Here is a 24,997-nt window from a genome sequence, read left to right as displayed (position 1 = left end):
GATTTTACTGGAAATATAAACCCAATAATATCAAATTCATCCGACCTTTTTTGTAGAAACTGAACATGTGCGTAAAAAATTCACGTTACAAATGTTTACAAGATATTTTACTCAAACATTTATTTACCTTGTTTCTTTCTTTTCCTTTTTTAACCCATCTTTCTATTTAAACATTATAACTGATTCAGCCATTCAAGCATATCATTTTCATACCACTTTGAACAGTCATTGTTCATCAAAATGTTCAATACAAATTATGTAAATGCTAGTCAAATCCATTTGTGATGAATTGATCAGACAATACCATCACCAGATTTTATCACAAAGTAGTTTAGCTAATTACTTGGAGATCAGGGTACTGATATTACTGTGTTGTACTGTTACGGAACCTTAGTTTATCATAATAATGTTAAATATAGGTCCTCAACTGTCTACCTATATTAAAGTGTTCATAAACCTCAATAATATTGAGTGACTTTTCATTTATCTTGATTAATGATATTATATCTATAAGAATTATTACAATCGATTAATATCAAGACAGCTGTTCTATGCACAGATTAATAACTATACAGGCATATTTAATGAATGTTTATTTATGAAGAAAGTATAACACTGGTTTTCTTTAGTAAAAGGGCATTAACTGGCCTTGAAATTCTGGAATAAATAGATGTTTTTATATATACACTAGATTTAAGAACATGCAAGAACCCACTCAATAAGTAAGCCAGCGTTTGCACGCAATAACAAGACCTTTCTTACTATATGAATACTTTTTCATAATTGCATGTTTCCTACTCAAGAGATTTGACAAAACCAAACAATTTTTGCCATTTTTTTTTTAAAAAACATTAACATTTATCTTGATGAATATGCATTTAAACTGAAATGCCTAACAGTAAGACTAAAAGCTTACACCGACTAAATATCTTTTGAAATATTCAAATTTTCTCTAAAATTTAAAGACCCTCATAAATGTATCTCTTTGGCAAATGTTTGGGAAAGAGGTAAAGTACAGATATTTTACTGTGGTTATCCTTTTTTTGTATTGTTTATGTGCTGTTCAGCCAGTACACTCAAACAATGAATTTCTGAAAAACAAATGAAGTCCTGCAATGATAGCTTTGCTGTTTTTATGATATATGGCTTTACTCAGAATATTCATTTACATAAATCATTAAATATACTAAGTGAAATAAGAATTGCAGGTGCATACATGTATAAGTAGGTTTTTTATATTCTAAGGACTTGTTTCTAACAGAGACATATAATACACTATATGTCTCTGTTTCTAAGGACGAAGAGAGATGAATAATAACAGAATATTGATTCAGTCATTCATTCCATATATCTATACAATCAGTTTCTGTTAAAAAAAAAGAAAGAGATATTCCAACAAATGCTTATAATCAAGAAAACATAAACTAAAGTAGTAAGAATCAAAAATATATTTACCTGGAATTACCTGTGACTTTTATCTTGTCGCCTTAACTGTTATGTCAACATTATTCCCTATAAAGAGACAGTTTAAAATACCCTTTATAATACAGATAACACTTCAAATATTTAGCATTGATCTTTAATTAAATAACATTTATGTGAAATTCAAATAGAACAAATTCTCATACATATTTTAAGTTTTAATTTGGCTTGGTCATTTTAATTGGATGTTTACAGATAAAAACCTATTTTCCCTAACAGAAGAAACCAGATGCTCCGCAGGGCGTAGCTTTATACGACCGCAGAGGTTGAACCCTGAACGGTTAGGGCAAGTATGGACACAACATTCAAGCTGGATTCAGCTCTAAATTTGGATTGTGATTAAATAGTTGACACAGCATAGGTTTCTGACACAGAATGAATGTGTTCTAATGAACTTAAAATTTTTGTTTCTCTTAGAGCAATTCACTTTGCTGTTGAATATTAATCCTCTCAAAAAAATGTTTGAAGAAATTTTCTTTTTTATTTATGAAATTTCAAATGAGAACCAGATGCTCCGCAGGGCGTAGCTTTATACGACCGCAGAGGTTGAACCCTGAACGGTTGGGGCAAGTATGGACACAACAATCAAGCTGGATTCAGCTCTAAATTTGGATTGTGATTAAATAGTTGACACAGCATAGGTTTCTGACACAGAATGAATGTGTTCTAATGAACTTAAAATTTTTGTTTTCTCTTAGAGCAATTCACTATGCTGTTGAATATTAATCCTCTCAAAAAAATGTTTGAAGAAATTTTCTTTTTTATTTATGAAATTTCAAATGAGAAAAATTGATCCCAATTTTTTTAATCACATCCCCCTTTCCCTTATTCCAAAACTAATCTCAATTAAAATTTCTAATGGAGTTTGCAACAATAACTACTCATTTAAATACATCATAAAATATTAAGATGTAAAAAAACTGCTTGTTATCACTGAATGGTAAAGATTATTTTAATTTATCAGTTGGTAGTAAAAAGTGAATATACATTGTATATTGTATATAACAAAGATTTAAGTTGATTCTGGACAAAGAAAGATAACTCCAATTAAAAAAAAATCTTGCTATTGCACAATATTTTGCAATTAGATATTTCTTGCTTACTATTCTGGACAAAGAAAGATAACTCTAATTAAAAAAAAAATTGCTATTTCACAATATTGTGCAATTAGATATTTCTTGCCATTGCGCAATACTGTGCAATTGAAAAGACTTGCTATTGCACAATACTTAATATAATAATTTTAGATCCTGATTTGGACCAACTTGAAAACTGGGCCCATAATAAAAAATCTAAGTACATTTTTGGATTCAGCATATCAAAGAACCCCAAGATTTCAATTTTTGTTGAAATCAGACTAAGTTTAATTTTGGACCCTTTGGACTTTAGTGTAGACCAATTTGAAAACAGGACCAAAAATGAAGAATCTACATACACAGTTAGATTTGGTATATCAAAGAACCCCATTTATTCAATTTTTGATGAAATCAAACAAAGTTTAATTTTGGACCCCGATTTGGACCAACTTGAAAACTGGGCCAATAATCAAGAATCTAAGTACATTTTTAGATTCAGCATATCAAAGAACCTAACTGATTCATTTTTTGTCAAAATCAAACTAAGTTTAATTTTGGACCCTTTGGACCTTAATGTAGACCAATTTAAAAACGGGACCAAAAGTTAAGAATCTACATACACAGTCATGACAGTTAGATTCGGCATATCAAAGAACCCCAATTATTCAATTTTGATGAAATCAAACAAAGTTTAATTTTGGACCCTTTGGGCCCCTTATTCTGTTGGGACCAAAACTCCCAAAATCAATACCAACCTTCCTTTTATGGTCATAAACCTTGTGTTTAAATTTCATAGATTTCTATTTACTTATACTAACGTTATGGTGCGAAAACCAAGAAAAATGCTTATTTGGGTCCCTTTTTGGCCCCTAATTCCTAAACTGTTGGGACCTTAACTCCCAAAATCAATACCAACCTTCCTTTTGTAGTCATTAACATTGTGTTTAAATTTCATTGATTTCTATTTACTTAAACTAAAGTTATTGTGCGAAAACCAAGAATAATGCTTATTTGGGCCCTTTTTTGGCCCCTAATTCCTAAACTGTTGAAACCTAAACTCCCAAAATCAATCCCAACCGTTCTTTTGTGGTCATAAACCTTGTGTCAAAATTTCATAGATTTCTATTAACTTAAACTAAAGTTATAGTGCGAAAACCAAGAAAATGCTTATTTGGGCCCTTTTTGGCCCCTAATTCCTAAAATGTTGGGACCAAAACTCCCAAAATCAATACCAACCTTCCTTTTGTGGTCATAAACCTTGTGTTAAAATTTCATAGATTTCCATTCACTTTTACTAAAGTTAGAGTGCAAAAACTAAAAGTATTCGGACGCCGGACGACGACGACGACGCCGACGACGACGCCGACGCCAAAGTGATAGCAATATACGACGAAAAAATTTTCAAATTTTGCGGTCGTATAAAAATTGAACCCAATTTTTTTAATCACATCCCCCTTTCCCTTATTCCAAAACTAATCTCAATTAAAATTTCTAATGGAGTTTGCAACAATAACTACTCATTTAAATACATCATAAAATATTAAGATGTAAAAAAACTGCTTGTTATCACTGAATGGTAAAGATTATTTTAATTTATCAGTTGGTAGTAAAAAGTGAATATACATTGTATATTGTATATAACAAAGATTTAAGTTGATTCTGGACAAAGAAAGATAACTCCAATTAAAAAAAAATCTTGCTATTGCACAATATTTTGCAATTAGATATTTCTTGCTTACTATTCTGGACAAAGAAAGATAACTCTAATTAAAAAAAAAATTGCTATTTCACAATATTGTGCAATTAGATATTTCTTGCCATTGCGCAATACTGTGCAATTGAAAAGACTTGCTATTGCACAATACTTAATATAATAATTTTAGATCCTGATTTGGACCAACTTGAAAACTGGGCCCATAATAAAAAATCTAAGTACATTTTTGGATTCAGCATATCAAAGAACCCCAAGATTTCAATTTTTGTTGAAATCAGACTAAGTTTAATTTTGGACCCTTTGGACTTTAGTGTAGACCAATTTGAAAACAGGACCAAAAATGAAGAATCTACATACACAGTTAGATTTGGTATATCAAAGAACCCCATTTATTCAATTTTTGATGAAATCAAACAAAGTTTAATTTTGGACCCCGATTTGGACCAACTTGAAAACTGGGCCAATAATCAAGAATCTAAGTACATTTTTAGATTCAGCATATCAAAGAACCTAACTGATTCATTTTTTGTCAAAATCAAACTAAGTTTAATTTTGGACCCTTTGGACCTTAATGTAGACCAATTTAAAAACGGGACCAAAAGTTAAGAATCTACATACACAGTCATGACAGTTAGATTCGGCATATCAAAGAACCCCAATTATTCAATTTTGATGAAATCAAACAAAGTTTAATTTTGGACCCTTTGGGCCCCTTATTCTGTTGGGACCAAAACTCCCAAAATCAATACCAACCTTCCTTTTATGGTCATAAACCTTGTGTTTAAATTTCATAGATTTCTATTTACTTATACTAACGTTATGGTGCGAAAACCAAGAAAAATGCTTATTTGGGTCCCTTTTTGGCCCCTAATTCCTAAACTGTTGGGACCTTAACTCCCAAAATCAATACCAACCTTCCTTTTGTAGTCATTAACATTGTGTTTAAATTTCATTGATTTCTATTTACTTAAACTAAAGTTATTGTGCGAAAACCAAGAATAATGCTTATTTGGGCCCTTTTTTGGCCCCTAATTCCTAAACTGTTGAAACCTAAACTCCCAAAATCAATCCCAACCGTTCTTTTGTGGTCATAAACCTTGTGTCAAAATTTCATAGATTTCTATTAACTTAAACTAAAGTTATAGTGCGAAAACCAAGAAAATGCTTATTTGGGCCCTTTTTGGCCCCTAATTCCTAAAATGTTGGGACCAAAACTCCCAAAATCAATACCAACCTTCCTTTTGTGGTCATAAACCTTGTGTTAAAATTTCATAGATTTCCATTCACTTTTACTAAAGTTAGAGTGCAAAAACTAAAAGTATTCGGACGCCGGACGACGACGACGACGCCGACGACGACGCCGACGCCAAAGTGATAGCAATATACGACGAAAAAATTTTCAAATTTTGCGGTCGTATAAAAATTGAACCCAATTTTTTTAATCACATCCCCCTTTCCCTTATTCCAAAACTAATCTCAATTAAAATTTCTAATGGAGTTTGCAACAATAACTACTCATTTAAATACATCATAAAATATTAAGATGTAAAAAAACTGCTTGTTATCACTGAATGGTAAAGATTATTTTAATTTATCAGTTGGTAGTAAAAAGTGAATATACATTGTATATTGTATATAACAAAGATTTAAGTTGATTCTGGACAAAGAAAGATAACTCCAATTAAAAAAAAATCTTGCTATTGCACAATATTTTGCAATTAGATATTTCTTGCTTACTATTCTGGACAAAGAAAGATAACTCTAATTAATTTTTTTTTTGATATTTCACAATATTGTGCAATTAGATATTTCTTGCCATTGCGCAATACTGTGCAATTGAAAAGACTTGCTATTGCACAATACTTAATATAATAATTTTAGATCCTGATTTGGACCAACTTGAAAACTGGGCCCATAATAAAAAATCTAAGTACATTTTTGAATTCAGCATATCAAAGAACTTCAAGATTTCAATTTTTGTTAAAATCAGACTAAGTTTAATTTTGGACCCTTTGGACTTTAGTGTAGACCAATTTGAAAACAGGACCAAAAATGAAGAATCTACATACACAGTTAGATTTGGTATATCAAAGAACCCCATTTATTCAATTTTTGATGAAATCAAACAAAGTTTAATTTTGGACCCCGATTTGGACCAACTTGAAAACTGGGCCAATAATCAAGAATCTAAGTACATTTTTAGATTCAGCATATCAAAGAACCTAACTGATTCATTTTTTGTCAAAATCAAACTAAGTTTAATTTTGGACCCTTTGGACCTTAATGTAGACCAATTTGAAAACGGGACCAAAAGTTAAGAATCTACATACACAGTCATGACAGTTAGATTCAGCATATCAAAGAACCCCAATTATTCAATTTTGATGAAATCAAACAAAAGTTTAATTTTGGACCCTTTGGGCCCCTTATTATGTTGGGACCAAAACTCCCAAAATCAAACCCAACCTTTCTTTTATGGTCATAAACCTTGTGTTTAAATTTCATAGATTTCTATTTACTTATACTAACGTTATGGTGCGAAAACCAAGAAAAATGCTTATTTGGGTCCCTTTTTGGCCCCTAATTCCTAAACTGTTGGGACCTAAACTCCCAAAATCAATACCAACCTTCCTTTTGTAGTCATTAACATTGTGTTTAAATTTCATTGATTTCTATTTACTTAAACTAATGTTATTGTGCGAAAACCAAGAATAATGCTTATTTGGGCCCTTTTTTGGCCCCTAATTCCTAAACTGTTGAGACCAAAGCTCCCAAAATCAATCCCAACCGTTCTTTTGTGGTCATAAACCTTGTGTCAAAATTTCATAGATTTCTATTAACTTAAACTAAAGTTATAGTGCGAAAACCAAGAAAATGCTTATTTGGGCCCTTTTTGGCCCCTAATTCCTAAAATGTTGGGACCAAAACTCCCAAAATCAATACCAACCTTCCTTTTGTGGTCATAAACCTTGTGTTAAAATTTCATAGATTTCCATTCACTTTTACTAAAGTTAGAGTGCGAAAACTAAAAGTATTCGGATGCCGGACGACGACGACGACGACGACGACGCAGACGCCAACGTGATAGCAATATACGACGAAAATTTTTTCAAAATTTGCGGTCGTATAAAAAAATTATTTGATGCAAATACAGATTCAAGAATGGTTATGATAATAAACAAACACAGAGAAAAAAGGAGAGAATGTGGCAATTAATCTCACTTAAGAATAAAATGAACAAACAGAGTAGCCATGTATGTGTCACATAACAAATATTTTTTTACTTCCATCTGTTGCAGTAATATAAAGTTGTTGAGTGTAAGGAATGACTGATAACAACTGGAGAAAGTTGGCAACACAAGGTTACAATAAATGGCTAGCAGGAACTTATTAAAATAGCACTTCAAGTTGTCCTGGCATTTGGGGAGTTTGGGAAGCCTTACCTATAGGGACATGACATATAACAATCATTAAGTATCAGGTGACAGATAAATGGTTCAGCAGATTGATTACGAGTCTTTCATCCTGGAGGCCTGGTGAAGAAGATAAGCAAAAGATGTTCTATAGGTATGGCATTATATCATAGGGGTCAGATGTAGCAGAGACATTATTAACTTTTGGTGTTTGTTGTCAGTGTAGCAACGGTTTTTCTACCATTACTAAAAAGCTATGAGACGGGGTACTGCCTTGGTTTTACTATCTATTGCTGGAATTTAATATTATTGTGAATCTGTCTTATATGAAATAATTCATATGTTTAATAAACAGTTATAATTATATTATGGAGTACCTTTATAAATATGGGAGTTAGCTATAGTGAACCAAGGCAGTACCCCCGTCTCATAGCTTCTCAGAAATGGTAGAAAAAACGTTGCTATATCACCTTCGCTTATATGATCATTTTCCTTTGGTTGGTTGGCATATGTTGTGTGCTTTACTTCAGATGGTCACTAATTGACCGAATTGGTGAACCCTGCTTAAGATGGTCACTAATTTGCAAAAGTGGTGTTTTGCTTCAAAAAGTTATAAATTGGTGTAGATGGTGAGCTTTAGATGCTAATGGTTGAATGTGTATATCTTTGGTTTTTTTTAGATACATGTAGTAAAGGTTTAATGTGTATATTTGTTTGGTTCAAGATGGTAATGGACTAATTTGTATATGTTTTTGTTTTGATTAAGATAAAAGTGGTTTATTGTATGTGCTCAGCGTAGATTTCAAATTTTCATTATGGACATTATGATTCTATTATGTGGTGGAAGGTGTTTTGCATGGAATAGGGGTTTGGTGTTTATGGTGGGTATTGCTTAAGATGGTTATGGTTTGTTGTATGCAGTGGATATTGCTTTGAATGGTAGTGGTTTGGTGTATGTGATGGTATTGCTTTAGATGACAGTGGATGGGTCTATGTGGTTACTATTGCTTTTTAATGGTAGTGGTTTGGTGTATTTGATTGGTATTGCTTATGATGGTTGTGGTTTGGTGTATGTGATGGTATTGCTTTAGATGACAGTGGATGGGTCTATGTGGTTACTATTGCTTTTTAATGGTAGGGGTTTGGTGTATTTGATTGGTATTGCTTATGATGGTTGTGGTTTGGTGTATGTGATGGTATTGCTTTAGATGACAGTGGATGGGTCTATGTGGTTACTATTGCTTTTTAATGGTAGTGGTTTGGTGTATTTGATTGGTATTGCTTATTATGGTTGTGGTTTGGTGTATGTGATGGTATTGCTTTAGATGACAGTGGATGGGTCTATGTGGTTACTATTGCTTTTTAATGGTAGTGGTTTGGTGTATTTGGTTGGTATTGCTTATGATGGTTGGGGTTTGGTGTATGTGATGGTATTGCTTTAGATGACAGTGGATGGGTCTATGTGGTTACTATTGCTTTTTAATGGTAGTGGTTTGGTGTATTTGGTTGGTATTGCTTATGATGGTTGTGGTTTGGTGTATGTGATGGTATTGCTTTAGATGACAGTGGATGGGTCTATGTGGTTACTATTGCTTTTTAATGGTAGTGGTTTGGTGTATTTGGTTGGTATTGCTTATGATGGTTGTGGTTTGGTGTATGTGATGGTATTGCTTTAGATGACAGTGGATGGGTCTATGTGGTTACTATTGCTTTTTAATGGTAGTGGTTTTGTGTATTTGGTTGGTATTGCTTATGATGGTTGTGGTTTGGTGTATGTGATGGTATTGCTTTAGATGACAGTGGATGGGTCTATGTGGTTACTATTGCTTTTTAATGGTAGTGGTTTGGTGTATTTGATTGGTATTGCTTATGATGGTTGTGGTTTGGTGTATGTGATGGTATTGCTTTAGAAGACATTGGATGGGTCTATGTGGTTACTATTGCTTTTTAATGGTAGTGGTTTGGTGTATTTGATTGGTATTGCTTATGATGGTTGTGGTTTGGTGTATGTGATGGTATTGCTTTAGATGACAGTGGATGGGTCTATGTGGTTACTATTGCTTTTTAATGGTAGTGGTTTGGTGTATGTGGTGGATATTGCTTTGGATGTCAGTGGTTTGTTGTAAGTGGTTGGTATTGCTTATGATGGTTGTGGTTTGGTGTATTTGGTGGATATTGCTTTGGATGTCAGTGGTTTGTTGTAAGTGGTTGGTATTGCTTATGATGGTTGCAGTTTGGTGTACATACATGTATGTAATGAATATTGCTTTGGATGGCAGAGTTTTTGTGTATGTGGAGGGTATTGCCTATTATGGCTGATTTTTCATGTTTTTGGTGTATATGGTGGCAGAGTTTTGCTGTATGTCATAATGTGGTAGGTATTGCTTTTGATGGCAGAGTTTTGATGCATATCGTTGCTATTGCTTTGGATGGCTGATTTTTGGTGCATGTGGTGACAGAGTTTTGCTGGATGTGGTAGGTATTGCTTTTGATGGCAGAATTTTGATGCATATCGTTGCTTTTGCTTTGGATGGCTGATTTTTGGTGCATGTGGTGACAGAGTTTTGCTGGATGTGGTAGGTATTGCTTTTGATGGTACTGGTTTTGTGTATGTTGTGGGTATTGCTTTTGGCGGTAGTGGTTTGAAGTATGGTGTAGTAATTGCTTTTGGTGGTAGTGATTTGGTGTATGGTGAGTTATTGCTTTGGATGGCAGTGGTTTGGTGTATGTGGTGGATCCAGTTTATGAGGAGAGGATCCTGGTTTTTATCAGTCCAAATTGGTTAATTAACGTTGAACATCAAAGTAAAAACATTGAAAATTTAAGCCAAAGAGTTAAATTTTCCTGATCAAAAGATCAGACACTGATAAATTTATACTTGGTAAAATTGTGATCATTTATCTGAATAAAATCAATTTTTGCGGTTCCTTTTTCTTTATGTGTACATATAAGCTGTACTTTTAAATGTAATTTGTCAATTTGTAAATGCTAACACTTTTCTTTTACTAATCTTTTCAACATATATTTAAATATTTACTTATAACGTCTTTGTTAAAGATTTTCCCCACTCAAATGTTTATCATAATAAATAAGGTATAATCAATCTTTAACTTCATTAATACTTGACAAATTTTAATTGATCATAAACAAATATGGAAAGTTTCCAAACAAATAACACCAAAATATTGGCAATCATATCACTTTGCTATACATTTCCTTTTCCTAAAAAGAAAGAGAAACATCCACTTTTTCGTACTGTATATAGAATATAGTGCAAAGGTATATTGTATTAAAAATGTGACAAGAAATTTATATAGTCTTTCAAATTTTAAGACAATTCTGAAGATTTTTTATTTGTTTATTCATTCATACCATTGTTTAAAACAAGGATTTTCGGAAGTATAGAAAAGTCCCTGGTTAAATCAGGATCATGTATTAAACTGCTCCCAGGTTAAGTCAAGTGTTTTATTAAATAGTCTTAATTAATATATTTTCAAAAGTTTTGCAAAGTTAAAATATTTTTTAAACAATTTCAAACTAAAATGTATGCATTCTAATTTTTTTTAGTCATTTGTTGCAAGGGGGTTGGTCTTGATGGTATTGATGTTTTGTTATTGATAGATAAATTGGCTATTGAACAATTTCTGATATATACATTATTGATGAATGTGTTTCATCATTTTTTATTTCTCAGTTATGAATGTAATAATCATGATAATACTGATATTAAAAAACATACTTACTAAATACTCCTGTATTAAATTCCAGTTAACAAAATTAATAAATATTCCTAATAGCAGACCAGATTTGTTTTATGGTAAGAGATTCACACATATGGCTTTAATATTGTTTGATTTATGGCTTCATCAGTGACCTGAGTCAGATATTATCACTGACCCTAACAGGTGAAGTAATTATCTAAACATCTTATCTCAATAGCTCCAGGGTAAATATTATTTCACACAATCTTATGTGCATAACTTTACATGTTTATATACACAATGACCATTATAAACAAAGGCTAGTTGATTGCATTGATTAGATTTCATGCATGGTCAAATATCCATCACATGAATAATTAACTTTAAATTGATGTGCAAGTCTACTGAGATGATACTGATGCAGGATATTGGGTTGGACCAACGTAAAAAAAAAACCAAATAAAGTTAGTTCCCCAGATTTTTTTGAAACTGAAACTGTTATCTTTGTTTTTATTCATTATACATGGATGATGGTTTTGATGATTGATTGTTTGTTGGTTGCCTAATGTACAGTGGCAAATATTTCATGCATGTTCAGATACATGGTATTGATACCAATGGGTACCCTTCAATTAAATCTGAGTAGCGTCAATTCAGAAATTAAAGATAAGTCCAAGTAACACAAATAGTTATACACAACAAGTCTCTCCCTAGAAAATTGTTTCTCTCCTGATTTTTGTGATAATCTTCTCTCAAATGATCTAACATTATGCCATTCTTCAGAAATCAAAGATTAACAACCAAAATGACAGTTAGAAAGGACAAACCCTTCACAAATTCCTTATGTATAAAAATGGTATTTTATTACTTTAATATTGAAAAACCTGGGTTTTTTTTAATCATATCAGTCAAACTTGGTACACTTGACTTACCAGACTGACAATATAAAAGTAAACATAAGATTAACACTCTCTCCCTAAAGGCTAACAATAGATAACAGTGATATAAACACATGATAAAGTCTACAACTCTAATGGAATTCAGGTCTAAGATGAGTGAACCATGTATGTTTGGTAAAGATTTCTGACAACTTCAATTTAAACATCATACATACTACTATAAAGAAAATTGACCCTGTATTTCTTTTTGTGATTCTCAATTTCAGATTCAATATAAATATTAACACAATGATTAAAGATGACTAATAATTCATTAGTTTTCCAACTAATAATTCATTAGTTTTCACATTACAAATCATTTGATAATATACAAAGCAACATTTAAAAGTTTTACATGTAATATATATAATAATACAACATAATTCTTAGGAATTGTTTTTTACTTTTTTATAATTTCTAGTGAATTCGCATATTACTTTCAATATTATTTTGTGGATTTAATAGTTAAGAAACTGAAAAATGATTTTTATGTGAGTTTTATATACATGTATAATATATGCATTTCTTTATCAAATGTTTTACCAATGTAACCATCCTCACCCTCATTTGTGGTCATGAATATGAAACACCCTACCCCATTATTTCATAGGCTTCTTTTTTGGTTCATTCTCATTTATCCAACTTTTTAAAATTATAGGTAGTACAGGTAAAATAAAAAGTTGGATAGATGAGATCAAAGGTAATCAGAACAAATTGTTTTTCAATTAGATTTTGGGTTGAATGACAGGTGAAAAATAAGACTGAAAATTATACCCGGATTAAATTTTCTGTTACAGTAGTATTATTTAGCATAGCATGTTAAAATGTCCAACTGACATTTATATTAATGTAATATAAATCATTTGAAAGTATTTTAAGTTTTTTAACCCTTAATTAAAATGTGAATTGGATAGAAAAATATCAGTTGCACTTTTATTCATGAAGAGATTTGTCAATGAGATGGAGATTTCTTTGGTTTTTTTTTCTGTTCTTCTGACCAAATGATCCAAATAAGACAAAATATATAAGATGAATACGTTTTACTACACAAAGACTGAACAGAACAAAATTCACACAACATATAATTTTTTTTATATATATAAACAAAAGCAAACGCAATGCAAGCACAATGGTTAAAAAACGTAGCACAGAAATATCCATAGCACACACTAACGGAATGTTCAGTAGATCTTCATCCTAGTTTAAGTAGGTGGGATACTGCATCAGTGTAGTGATATACATTGATCTGTCCTTGTTGTAGTCTATCCTTAAGTTGGGTCAGTCTGTTGTCAATGTAGGTCTAGGGGCGTTTCCAGGATATTTGAAAGAAGGGGCGGAGAATAAACAATTTTTGGACCTTATGTTTGCCAAAAACATAACATAAATATGTAATGCACTAATGTAACGGTTCCAAGGAGCATGTACATTTCATAGTTAAAGTGTCAGGGTTTAACAAGTTTTATGCCAAACTCTCTCCATTAATTGTCTTTGGTATGTTAAAATGATTGGATGGATCTTAACAGCAGAAGACCAATAACGAGAAATTCCAAATCATACGGTATACGGCATAACTAAACATTTCAATAGACGAAAGGCGTAATTACAGTTTCCCTGGTAGAGGGTCCATGGGGAAGCTCAGAAGCTCCTGGGTTTCAACAATTTAGCATCAAATTATGAAACAGCCAGACTAATAAGTATCTCTGTATTTTAGATTAGATTCTGGTTTCTTTGAACAACACATGATACAAGACAAACAAACACTGAAGTATAAAGTTTGTTCGTTTTAAATATTGTAAGCTTTAATGTGGAATACATGATTGAATATGGGAAATTGACTTTATTGTACAACAGTGCTCAATTAAAGCAATCATGTCACTGTCTAGTTTCGATATATATAGGTGGTATATGGTACATGAATAACTATGGTGCTTGGACTTGATGGCATAATGTAGGTCCGATGATGTGACTTTAGTTACTAACTAATGGACATTGAAACAATATGATACTACCAAAGGCTATCCAGATTGGGAAGTAAAAATGCTATACCAAATATATACATGTTACTAGTATAAATGCAAATTAACGCAAAACCTCAAATGAACAAATATTACTGTTTTGTGGGTTTCTTCTGTATAAATGATGAAACATTTATTTATTATTTAAAATATACTTAATTTTATTTAAAAATAAAATGTTACAAGTTTACTATCGCCTATTTTATATATATTTTTTATGCCCCACCTACGATAGTAGAGGGGCATTATGTTTTCTGGTCTGTGCGTTCGTTTGTCCGTCCGTCCGTCCGTCCGTCCGTCCGTCCGTCCATCCGTCCGTTTGTTCGTTCGTCCGTCTGTCCCGCTTCAGGTTAAAGTTTTTGGTCAATGTAGTTTTTGATGAAGCTGAAGTCCAATCAACTTGAAACTTAGTACATATGTTGCTTATGATATGATCTTTCTAATTTTAAAGACAAATTAAACTTTTGACCCGAATTTCACGGTCCACTGAACATAGAAAATGAAAGTGCGAGTTTCAGGTTAAAGTTTTTGGTCATGGTAGTTTTTGATGAAGTTGAAGTCCAATCAACTTGAAACTTAGTACAAATGTTCCCTATGATGTGATCTTTCTAATTTTAATGGCTTATTATATTTTTTACCCATTTTCACGGTCCATTGGACATGGAAAATGATAGTGCGAGTGGGGCATCCGTGTACTTTGGACACATTCTTGTTTTTAAATAATATAAAAACATACAGGAACAAATTTACTGTCAAATTTAAGAAAGACACCTTATTATTACTAAACAAACAACCCAATAATTAACAAAAATAAAAAGTTGGCTAAATGAGAATACCTTATTTTAAAAAAGTTGGATAAATGAGAAGACACCTCTTTTTTTACCTTCAAATGTTGACTTTTTGTAAGCTAATTCTGGTTAAGTTTAGATTTATATCAGAGTGGAGTTGTACCATGCCAATTTTTGTGGTAAGAAATAATATAAACAAATTCAAAGAGAAGTAACTCAATATAATGTGTGCTTCCCCTCCTTGTCCCGCCTTTGTAAGCCAGAAGATTATTAAACTGACCAAACAAAAACAGCTGGTCAAGAGCAATAATCACCCACTTAACCTATAATCATTTCCTGCTCAATGTAAAGTAGCAGAAAATAACATGTTTAACTGGTTAAGTGTGCCTTAACCAATAGAAAAATTGATTGAAATACAACATGTTCCTTTCAACAAATTACAACATAATTAATTATGGTATAAAATTTATAGTCAGTGAAAAAAGGTTGAAAATTAAATATATATCTGCATGTTGGGCAAATAGGTTAATATCTTGAATTGTCTTGAGAAAACATTGTCTAAAAAATTATATTCTGACAATAAAATAAATTGAGCTTTCAAGGAAATCACAAACAGTCATATAATATTTATTTATAAGAATTTCAAGATAAGAATTTTATTTATAAAGAAAGTGTTAGTGTTGGTGAAATCAGCAGATAAAAATAGTGTATTTTATATTAAGGACTGTATGATTAAAGATATAAACATACATAATAAACTAACACCTTGACTATATCAATAGAATAAATAGTGTCCATTAACATCAGATTACCAGATATTGATCATTAATGGTCAGTGATATGGGATTTATGAGTCACTGGACATGGCTCAATGTTTGACTCACTGCTTCACAACAGAAAACTTAAGCCAAATTGACCACAGTAATTTCACACATAAACTTGCTACATGTCCCTTCCTAATTATGTTTTTTCCTCTTTTCTTCAAATTTGCCCCTTTAATAATTTTACTGCTATAACTAGGAGATTACAATTATACTGATATCTGCCGGAGAACCTTTCTCCAAGGTCAATCAGTAGGCTGGCACTTATCAGTAAACATATAAATTAGTAAGAAAGAAATAATAGAAAGCAAGTCTATTTCACACAGTTCTCAACTTGAGACCATTGCCAACAAATTGTCCCTAATATGAAAGATTAAAATTAACAGTATTATACACATAATGGTTAAAGTTTGGAATAGGTTTTCTTGTGTCTTGTGTGAAAGGGAGGGGAATAGAATTTCAGGAAAGCAAGTTCTAATGAAAATATCACCTCACAATTTATCTTAGATTTTAACAAGAATGTGTCCCCAGTACACGAATGCCCCACTCGCACTATCATTTTCTATGTTCAGTGGACCGTGAAATTGGGGTAAACCCTCTAATTTGGCATTAAAATTAGAAAGATCATATCATAGGGAACATGTATACTAAGTTTGAAGTTGATTGGACTTCAACTTCATCAAAAACTACCTTGACCAAAAACTTTAACCTGAAGCGGGACAGACGGACGAACGAACGAACGAACAGACGGACGGACGAACGGACGCACAGACCAGAAAACATAATGCCCCTCTACTATCGTAGGTGGGGCATAAAAATACTTGGAGTTTCTTTGAAATATTGTTACATTCATTACAAATTTTAATTTTCATTACACTACACAGATTAGAATTTTATTCTACAAAGTTTTGTAAGTAAATATCCCAACACTTGCAATTTTGTTACAAGCTAAATGATCCAGGCTATGGAGGATGTTTTTCACCCCCTCCTACCCTTCCCCACCAAAAAATGGTTGCTTTGAATTTTTGAAATTTTTTTTTCCAGGATTTTTATATGAAATACTTAGAACAATACTAAGTCAAATCCTAGACTAGATATCATATACGGCCTTTTAGTATTATATTTGCACTCTGAAATACATATTTGCTCTTAATATATCTATATAAAAAAAATCATGAAAAGACATGATTCCCCCCTATTCAATTCTCACAAAGTTTTAAAGCCACTTTTATCACCATAGACAGATCCAGAGGGTGGGGCACTGGGGGGGGGGGGCAGCCCCTCCCCTTTCGTTGGAAAAATTTGGTTGATTATATAGGGAATCACTGAAGCATGACTGGAGCAGTCCCTTCGGTCAGTCAGCGGGCCCCCCTTTAGGAAAAGTTCTGGAGCCGCCACTGATCCGTCACTGATCACCCAGAGGCGGATTTAAGAGGAATTGTTTTGGAGGCCCGGGCTACTCTTTTCTTGGAAATATTTGGTTGTTTATTTAGGGAATCACTGAAGCATGACTGGAGAGGACAGGCCAAGCAGTCAGTGCCCCCCCCCCCTATAATTTCATCAGTATCATGACATGTTACCCGTTCTTTGGGGTAAAATCTAAAATTCATAGTTTTCAACTCTTCCCCTAGATGTACAGCATTTACTGGGGCGGACATGGCCCTCATCTAGAGACAATATGGATAGTCAAACTAGCAACAGATAAACTTTCACTTTCATGCTCCACATTTTTTTTCATGACGTCACAAATCAGTTGAAGCTATAAACTGGGGCCCTGTTTGAACAATGAATTGTGCATAAAACTTTATAAAGAGACATTTTTAAATCATCGTTTATTTAAAACACTTTGAACAAACGATTTCAATGAATTTGATTTATTTTCTATAAATTGGTTAATATGCTTTCAGAATCATTTTCAAATGTCTCAAGAGTCAAATGTTCGCTTTCTTAAAAGATTTCCTCTCTCAGCTCATTCATTGTTGATTATCTTTAATTTTAAAAACACACCCTTACAAAAAGTTAGCTAGTAAGTTGTCTAACATAAAGTAACTGTTTTTGTCCTGGTTGAACTATACACCTTATCACTATTTAGTCCAATCCGCGGGGGACAATTACTTACAAATATATTTTAAGTGAAGAGTAAGTAGTAAGCTGTGTAAAGAGAGATAACTCAAAGATCTTAAAAGTAAAAAAAAAATGCTAAAAATTTGACAACGTCATAGATATAAACGAAAAAAATTACGAACAGACAAATAAATTATCCACAGATCACGTTCGAGACGTTTTGCTCACGCAACCAGGTTTCGGTCATTTGATTCAACGTATTTAAAATAACATTTGGTTAAGGCATTTAATATTCCGTTTTCATAGCTTGCATACTGTTGATAAAAGAGACTCCTAAAAAAATTCCAAGGGTGAACAGATGTGCTCCGGAAAGGTAAGCAGAAGGTTCCATCTCAAGATGTGGCTACCGTATCCATGAGTGTCTGTGGATAATATTTTAGCACTGGCATGGATAGACAACATGACAAGAACGTAAATAAACAAAGCGATAGCATACAAGATTGTCACATGCAGAGTCTCACTTAAAACAGCACAGAATCTTTCCACTTCCACGACCGTGGTGCATTTGGCAAATCAAAGAATTCGTTTTTGCTGAAATAAAACAAAAGTTAAATTTTGAACACTTTGAACCTTCGTGTGGACCAGGAACACTGTTCCCAGTGTGCACCAATTTGATAAGGGGACCAAAATAAAAAATAAAAACACATGGAACCTTGTGTTATAATTTCATAGAGATACACAGACTTATTCTATATTAGTTATTGTCGGGAAACCAGAAATTCCTTGTTTCCCCTCATTTTGGCCCCAATTCCTTAACTGTTTAGGCCACAAGAAACTAAATTGAAAATCATAAAAGACTAACAAAGACCAGAGGCTCCTGACTTGGTACAGGCGCAAAAATGCGGCGGGCCCCGGTTCAACATGTTGTTTGAGATCTCAACCCTCCCTCTATAACTCTAGCCAATATAGAAAAAACTCACAACAATACGCACGGTAAAATTCAGTTCAAGAAAAGTCCGAGTCCGATGTCAGAATATGAAAGAAAAGAAAATAAAAAAAAAATGACAATAATACATAGATAACAAGAGACTACTAGCAGTAACTGACATGCCAGCTCCAGACCTCAATTAAACTGATTGAAAGATTATGTATTCATCATAGGAATATCAGGCACAATCCCTCCCGTTAGGTGTTTAGTATTATACCATTATAGAATATATGAGAAGAACATAACCCGACGGGTGTCATGCTAACAACTGGTTTTAAAATAAATGTGTTTAACTCCGATGCAAAGAACCCTATAGTTATCAAAGGTACAAGGATTCTAATTCAGTACGCCAGACGCGCGTTTCGTCTACATAGGACTCATCAGTGACGCTCAGATCGAAAAAGTTATAAAGCCAAACAAGTAAAAAGTTGAAGAGCATTGAGGACCCAAAATTCCAAAAAAGTTGTGCCAAATACGGCTACGGTAATCTATTCTTGGGATAAAAAGAAATCCTTAAGTATTTCGAAAAATTCAAAGTTTTTTAACAGGAAATTTATAAAAATGACCATACAATTGATATTCATGTCAACACCGAAGTGCTGACTACTGGGCTGGTGAGTGAATCAATATTAAAGCCAAAATATGCAAACTTTAATGACTTGACAACACTATCGTAACTATATCCCTTCTTAATTTCTCTGTTTTTAAAAAAGTTTCTTTTTGTTTTGAAATGTTCCAAAATTGGTAAATCACCTGGATTTGACAAAATACCAGTTGAATTGTACAAGAACCAAACTATGTTAAGTGCGCGAACTAGAGTTTACAATATTTGTTTTGTCTCTGGTAAAGTTCCATTAATGTGTTCAAAGGGGATTATAAAACCTATTCCGAAAAGCTCAACATCCCCATCAACATCAGATCCTAATGATTCCTTGTCGTTTCATGGTATAACTTTGGCACCAGTTTCCTACAAACTGTACTGTTGCCTGAGTATTGAACTCACGACTAACATATAAGCTTGATGATATTGACTTCCTATGTGACGTACAAAACGTATTAAGAAAAGGTCGTTTAGTACAGTGTCTACTATTAAAGAAACTAGAAAAAATCGTAAACAATCAACATATGTGGCATTCATTGGCTGCAAAAAAGCTTAGGATTGGATAAATAGTTTAAGGTAGAAAGTATAAATGACAAAAGTATGTCAAATGATAACCAGGTGCTCCGCAGGGCGCAGTTTTACACGACCGCAGAAGTTGAACCCTGAACAGTTGGGGCAAGTATGGACACAACATTCAAGCTTGATACAGCTCTGAATTTGGATTTTTATTAAACAGTTGACAAAACATAGGTTTCTGACACAGAATGAATGTGGTCTAAGAACTCAAACTTAAAAACTTTTAAATTGGATATTTACCTATTATGATCCAATATCCAAAATCAAAATACATGGTTAGATTCAGCATATCAAAGAACCCCAAGAATTCAATTTTTTAAGAAATCTAATAAAGTTCAATTTTGAACCCTTTAGACCTCAATGCTGATCAGTTTGATAACTGGGCCCAAATATAAAAAAAAATCTAAATACATATGGTTATATTCAATTTTTGTTGAAATCAATCAAAGTTTAATTTTTTACCTCGAGTTGGACTAACTTGAAAACTGTGCTCATAATAAAAAATCATGAAAAATGTCAAGATTTAGCATATCAAAGAACCCCAAGAATTCAGTTTTTGTTAAAATCAAACTAAATTTAATTTTGGACCCTTTGGACCTTAATGTAGACCAATTTTTAAAAGGGACCAAATATTAAGATTCTAAATACACGGTTAGATTCGGCATATCAAGGAACTCCAATAATTCAATTTTTGATGAAATCAAACAAAGTTTAATTACGGACCCTTTTGGCCCCTAATTCCTAAACTGTTGGGTCTAAAACTCCCAAAATCAATTCCAACCTTCCTTTTGTGGTTATTAACCTTGTGTTTAAATATCATAGATTTCTATTCACTTATAATAAAGTTATTGTGCGAAAACTAAGAAAATACTTATTTGTGCCCTTTTTAGCCCCTTATTCCTAAACTGTCCTAAACAAAATAAAACTCCCGAAATCAATCCAAACCTCCCTTTTGTGGTGATAAACCTTGTGTTAAAATTTCAATTAACTTTTACTAAAGATATTGTGCGAAAACCAAGAAAAATGCTTATTTTGACCCAAAAAGGGCCCCCAATTTCTTAACTGTTCGGACCAAAACCCCCAAAATCAATCCCAACCTTCCTTTAGTGGTATTGAACCTTCTGTTAAAAATTTATAGAGATCCATTCACTAAAACTAGTTATTGTCCGGAAATAAATGCGTCTTCGGACGACGACGACGACATCATACCATTATACGATGCAAAACATTTTTTTTGCGGTCGTATACAAATAAACTACGCACATATAGAATGTTCATAAATGTATATGATGTAGAAAATTATTTGATTTCTAATATACCAGATAGATACTGGAGTGTTTTAGCCAAGTTTAGATGTGGTGTTGCACCCATTAGAATTGAAACTGTTCGTTTTGAAAATATCGATATTGAAAATAGATTTATGTTATACTGTACTGATGACGTTGAAGATTTTTTAAACTGTCCTGCATACTCAGATACTAGAATTCGTAATTTTACTTTTAATCATGTTAGTATTGTTGATGTTTGTTTTTTTTAACTAATATCTGATAATGAAAAATTTGTATTTCTTTTCACAATGAAAATATGATATTTTATACTACCTAGATCTGGTATGAAATTTTAATAAAGCGAAAATGTATTTTATACTCATGAAAGTTGACTTGTATTAATTTTGTAATATAATTCAAGAAAAAATGTTTTATAGCCTTTCATAACTCTTTATAGAAAAGATATCTTACCTTATTACAATCCTCTGAGCAGAGGAGGAATTTCACTCGATTGCGTATTTCTTCTCACAGACTGAGAATTGAGCAAGGTCGCTATCAGGGTACTCTCCGAAGAGACAGAATATGTCTCAGGTGCACCTCAAATGAAGTTGATGATGAAAAACATTTCTTTGTCTGTGAGTTAGTTAATGAAGACAAAATATAACTTGAAAGATAAATATTTAAATCAGGCTTTCTGCACAAGACAAGAGGTAGGCATGGTAGGGTACAGGACACATCGTATAAGTTCTATTACCTTTCTGTTTGTGATATTTTTTTTATTAAACTGGTAATATATTTTTTTTCGTAATATGTCAATTAGCTTGGTGTCTCTTGCAGTTGTGTCACTTTAAATAGTACTGACTCCTCTGCACCAGGCACGAGGATGACATACCAGTTATGTGCAACTTCTTACAATATCTTTCCATATCATTAATGTCCCGATACACATTGTACTGAATATGCACCCACCATGCCATATAGCACCGTCCCTTGCCATTATACGGCTGCAAACTCTTTGTCTGATAAAACTGAATATAGCAGTTAATTTTTAAAATGTGTATTCAGAAAATAATGGAGGTCACTGAACTTGTTTGCCTGAAACAAAACAAAATATGTAATGTTCCCCTACACATTCCTTTTGAACGTAAGGTTTTTGAGTTATCTCCCCTTCTAGGGCAACATTGATAAAATTGAATCATACGTAAGAATGTTTATTATCTTTAAAACAGTCACATTAATAACACAGGCACTTCCATATATATACCTTAATATTGTATTATATGAAGGTGTTTAGGGGGGGGGGGGATTCTAAGGCAAGTGCCTGTGATTAATAAGGCCTTTAATTTTTTTAAACATTTTACAATATAAGATAAGACCTCAATTATTCACTAACAATTGACAGCTTAATTGTCATTTTCAAGTTCTGTTTCTAATTGGAAACTATATCAAAGTTTACGACTAAATAGATGATTTTCTTTTTAATAATTTTCTTTTTTTTTTGGCATTGTTGTTCCTTTAGGTCCATTCATAAATATTTTCCAACTCGTTCGCTATGAACGTGTCTGAAGTGACGTTTAAGATTTGAATAACATTATCTATGATTAACTGGTAAACTGTAAGATCAGGGTTTAGTCACCACAAACTTGAAAGTTTGGATGCAGTCAGAATGTAGAAATCTTATTACAAACACCATGGAAGTATTATATTGACTATAATACTTCCATGCAAACACGATGTTATCACCTAATTTGTTGGTCATGGTGCTAAGTGAATTTATGTAAAATCCAACAGACTTATCAATTCTTTTATATACCGGGTACTTACACTGTATACTCAAAAGAAAATCAATAAAAAAATTGGTCCAAGATCTCAATTTTATTGTTTTATACATGGCTAACAATAATTTTGGTTATAATAATTGAAAACATAACACCAGGCCATGCTGTTCTCATACTAAACTAGTAGACTAGTTTGCTTATGTAGTCCTATATAGACTTCGTAACTGCAATTGTTTGCACCTGTCCCAAGTCAGGAATTTGATGTTCAGCGGTTGTCGTCTGATTATGTGGTTCATACGTGTTTCACGATTTTTATATAGATTAGACCGTTGGTTTTCCCGTTTGAAGGGTTTTATACTAGTAATTTTGGGGCCTTTATAACTTGCTGTTTGGTGTGAGCCTAGGTTCCATGTTGAAGACCGTACCTTGACCTATAATGGTTTACTTTTATAAATTGTGACTTGGATGGAGAGTTGTCTCATTGGCACTCATACCACATCTTCATATATCTATTCGTAGGTTCATACCATTTGCATTCAACGGGTTTTTTCTCTCGGATATTGTTTGACTATCAATGTTGGTGGTTCAGCATTCATGATACTAGTAGTTGAAAAAAATATTCCGTTTAAAAAAAAAGTTGAATGCAAACGATATGAACCTACAAAGTCTTATATTATAAGACTAGTTGCTTATGAAGTCTTTGCACTTTTCCGTTGGATATGTATTGATTGGTAATTTATTCTCGGAAAACGGGGTTTATTTATTGGTTCAAGTTGGATTGTTTCAGTAACTGTGAATGCTCTTAGATCTGCACTTTGTGTTTTTTGAAATGTTCTTATTTTTATTTTTTTGTGTGCTTATTGTCGATTTCATGAGGCAAATACCCTTTCACTCTGATCATTCAGTATATTTTGCAGTTCTTATGTTGTGCTGTAACATCACTGTCCCAGGTTAGGGGTTCGTGTGTGGTTAATAAAAACGCAACATCTTTATGTGCATTTATGTTCCTTAAGGTGGCTCATGGGTACAAAAATTTTAGCAAAAAATTAAACCTTTATTTTTTCATTACAAATTTTATTTATTACACTGTTAGTTGTTACTTTATGATATGGTACAAAAAACAACCCAAAAAAATTATTTGGTTTGGCCCCAGATGACTTTAAAAATTGAAAAAGCTCCAAATTATCTCCCTTTGGTGCAAAAATGCCATTTTTTGGCCTTAAATTTGAAATATCTTTTTAACTCATCGGTGACCTATATTTTTTATTATTGTTTTCAAATAAGCTGTACATAAACTAAATAATTGTAAAATTTAAGCGATTTCTTATATTAGGTTATTTTTTTATTTCGATATTTCCTCTTTTTCTCCTATTAGTTCAACAGAAAAAAAGGACATTTAACAAAAATGTATGCTTCTTCTAGAGGCAGATTTTAGCTTAAATGAACGGTGACCCCATTTTTTTATTTCATTTTTCTTTTAAGTATATGATAAAGTTCATTTATGAAAAAATATAGCGAAATCCTATATTAGAAAAAAACAGATGCTCCGCAGGGCGTAGCTTTATACGACCGCAGAGGTTGAACCCTGAACGGTTGGGGCAAGTATGGACACAACATTCAAGCTGGATTCAGCTCTAAATTTGGATTGTGATTAAATAGTTGACACAGCATAGGTTTCTGACACAGAATGAATGTGTTCTAATGAACTTAAAATTTTTGTTTTCTCTTAGAGCAATTCACTATGCTGTTGAATATTAATCCTCTCAAAAAAATG

At 32.5% G+C, this 24,997-nt stretch overlaps 1 protein-coding gene across 3 annotated transcripts in view; it reads right to left on the bottom strand.

The window, feature by feature from the left end:
• Window positions 1-17,710, bottom strand: part of LOC139513282 (ras-associated and pleckstrin homology domains-containing protein 1-like) — an 83,406-nt gene extending 65,696 nt beyond the window's left edge. For all 3 annotated transcript variants that reach the window (XM_071301627.1, XM_071301635.1, XM_071301630.1), the window contains exons 1-2: window positions 17,529-17,710; window positions 1,456-1,512 (exon numbers count right to left, since the gene is read on the bottom strand). The gene's annotated coding sequence lies outside the window, so the exon portion shown is untranslated. The remainder of the gene's footprint in view (window positions 1-1,455; window positions 1,513-17,528) is intronic.
• Between the last annotated feature and the right edge of the window lie 7,287 nt (window positions 17,711-24,997).

The sequence above is a fragment of the Mytilus edulis genome, chromosome 2, assembly GCF_963676685.1.
Source record: "Mytilus edulis chromosome 2, xbMytEdul2.2, whole genome shotgun sequence".
Taxonomy (NCBI): domain Eukaryota; kingdom Metazoa; phylum Mollusca; class Bivalvia; order Mytilida; family Mytilidae; genus Mytilus; species Mytilus edulis.
The sequence above is the reverse complement of the archived record's forward strand: the minus strand, read 5'-3'. Positions and strand labels throughout refer to the sequence as shown.